This window comes from Carcharodon carcharias, chromosome 31 (genome assembly GCF_017639515.1).
Source record: "Carcharodon carcharias isolate sCarCar2 chromosome 31, sCarCar2.pri, whole genome shotgun sequence".
Taxonomy (NCBI): domain Eukaryota; kingdom Metazoa; phylum Chordata; class Chondrichthyes; order Lamniformes; family Lamnidae; genus Carcharodon; species Carcharodon carcharias.
The window spans coordinates 31,693,457-31,696,766 of record NC_054497.1 but is presented as its reverse complement, the minus strand read 5'-3'; positions in this window follow the sequence as shown (position 1 = coordinate 31,696,766).

Sequence of the window (3,310 nt, the reverse complement as noted above, 5' to 3'; positions counted from 1 at the left end):
TCCAGGGATAATGGAGTTGCCTCCTTTTATTTCATTCTGTCTTCCCTGCTCTGCTGAGTAACCTAATCTTTCTCCTGCTTCAACCTCGTGAACCTTTGTTTCAATGGGGGAGGTTATGGTGAAAAATACTTCCAAGTTTCCAGAAGCTAGATTCTTTGACCGATCAACCTGGAATCTTTGAGAGTCTTCATACTCACTCAGATTGCAGAGCTGCTTTGATATCTGAACTCCTTTATCTGGGTTCAGCAGAAGCATTTTGTTTCTGTTCTGTGTTCACCTGGCAGCACAATGCTTCGTATTGAGGCCTCCAGGTGAAAGGAGAGATCTCCCTTGTCCACATTGCCCTGTGACTAACCAGCAGGACAATGCTGAAGATCATTGCACAGAAATTAGCACCAAATCAACTAGTTATTCCAGTAAGATAAAAGCAAAATACTGTGGAAGCTGGAAATCTGAAACAAAAACAAAAATAGCTGGAAAATCTCAGTAGGTCTGACAGCATCTGCGGAGAGGAACACAGTTAACGTTTCGAGTCTGTATGGCTCTTCACCAGAACTTCTGATGAAGGGTCATACGGACTCGAAACGTCTACTGTGTTCCTCTCCGCAGATACTGTCAGACCTACTGAGTTTTTCCAGCTATTTTTGTTTTTTGTTTTGGTTATTCCAGTAGTTAGGCAGCTAAGATTTTTCCTTCATTTCCCAGCTATCAGTTTAACACCACTTGATAAACAGAATCCCCATATTTATTAGTAGCCATATGGTCCCTTGGATTGCTGTAGTATTTGGGAGAGTGCAACATGAGAGAGAGAGAGCCAGTGAAACTAATGGAGGCTTGATTGAATTCAACTAGGTAATGTAATTATCCCAGAGCAAAATGGTTAAATGAGAGAATTGTACTGTAACTGTTAATCCTTCACTACCATAAGTCTATTAAGTCTATGTACCATTAACCAACCATTTGTGGCTATAAAGCAAAAGGCCCTTGGGCATGGCTTAACCCTTCTCTGTGGCTTTTACTGAGCTGTGAGTGCTGATCACTTCTTAAAAGCAGCATTTCTTCATGGCATCTTATATAAAAATCCGATTAAATACTGGAGGGAAATTATCTAAAATAATCTTTCTCAAATCATAAAATTATTTTGTATTTATACATTCTACTGAGAAACTGTGAACAAAGCCTGAAGTCTTTATGATGCATTGCACTCAGAGGGTTACTCTACTTTTGGCCTACAGTGTGGCCTTTTTGCTTTTAATGTCAGTCTGTGAATAAGGCAAACAGGACTGAATGAAGAAGCAATAAGACCTGTTAAAAGCTTCAGTTTGAAAAGCTTCTGTAATGTTGAGAGAAAGCGAAGCATCAGGTGTACAGCCAAATGGGAGTTCAGTGCTGTACAGACTGTTAAAGGCAGGGCCCAATGGCTATGGAGCAAGTGACCAAACTGATTTAACATTGGTCAATTTTTTTTTAAAGTCACTGCCTATATTTAAAGTTAATGAAAGATTATTTTTAATCGTGATGTTTTGTCCTTGTGTATTGACAAGTTATTTATTAAAATAATAAAATGCCTGCCCCACAAAACTAGTTCAGTAGCTCTTCTAACCCACCAGACCAGGGTACAAACACTAACATAACCACATCACTGCACCCTCTTAACTAGCTTGGCCTGTAAAGCACTTCCATGGGTAGAACTAATCCTTTTTTTTCTCCAAATTTCCCCATTGTAATAGTTGGTGAGTGGTCTATTTAGCTGAAGTTACATGTTGTTATGACTAGTCTAACAAAATCAGGCGCACACACTTGTACACTTTTGCCAGAATTTAGGGGAGAATTCTCCTGTATTCTTTCTTCAACTGTTGCAATTAATTTGGGTTGGGGAGTTGAGGAATGAAAGGGCAGGCATTGTCTAAAATGTGAGAATTTGCCAGGAGCTGAATGAGTTCATCAGTTTGTAGACTTCAATGGATCTCATGACTATTAAAGAGGATGCTGGTTTAAAAGTATGTCTTTTTTATAGTTTACAAAAAGATAAATATTTCACTGATCTTTCTTGCATATGTGGTAAAAGTAACCGTATAGCAGGAAATTTGCACGATGCATGTTGAAGCTTCTCTGCTTTGCATCCTATTTACACTGGTTTTAAAGTCGGTCTGGTTGTCACTAACTCCATATTGGGGCCTGTCCTCAACCTAAAGCCTCAAAACGGAACAAGAAAGTTGCTGGAGATAATGTCCTGTTGCCTCGGAAGCCACTGCTGGAAATCAAGAACATACTCTCTGTGCTGACACCACAAATGTGTCTCTTGGATGAGGACAGCCACAATTATTTGTTGCCAGAGTTCACTTTGAGAAAATAAATGGTGTAAATGGGGCTTTCTGGGGGACTGTTTAAAATTGTCAGCAGCTCAATTGCATATAAACAAAATTAACCTGGCTTTGAAAGTTTGAAAGTGGGGGGAAATTCCAGCAGCTCTTTGTTTCCAATGTGCTTCTCCTGTATTACACTTGGTTTCCTCCAGCTTCTTTGACTGGAGGGGGGGTGGGGGGGTTGGGGGGGTGCTGTGGGGTGGGGGGGTGGTGGAGTGCCAGGGTTTTGAAAAACAAACTTAAAAAAAGATACAGTTGACAATTTTATGTCCCTCAATGTAAAAGAAACATTCTTTGAGAATGTGAAAATGATGTTGTGTAAAATGTAATGTAAAATAGTTGGTAGTCCTTAGTAATATTGTATGAAAGAAAAATATTCTAGAAAATTCAATACGCTTGGTAATATAGGAAATAAATTTGTAGAACACTTGACTATACTCCACTTTCCTTCCCTGCATCTTGAAGTACAGAATTTCTGTGAACTCCAGCTGGTTTGGTGGGAAGCTGATCATTTATGTTTTTCATCTTGCTGATACTTATACAAAAGTTGTTTGCTTGGACTGATCTTTGGGTTGTCCATGTGTTGATTAGTGCAAGAAAATGCATAAACATTGGTTCAAATTATTTCAAATGGCAAAACTGTGGAGTTTATATATCATTTATATCCAGTGCAAGTTGCAATGAAACAAACAGGAGATGCAGCAGCTTAACACAACCCACTCTCTTAAATTTGAACTGGGTAAAGTTGGGTCGGTGAATGAGGTTCTGGGAGTTTAATGCATTGCTTTTTTTAACTTGTACTTTTTTTTATTAACTAGAGAATTGATTGATAACTGCTAGATTTATAAACATGAATGTGTTCATTAATTGTGTATAAGTCTGTATGTATGCTTCAGTAAAACTTTACAACTTGTTAATAAATGCTTTCATAGGCACCTAAATAA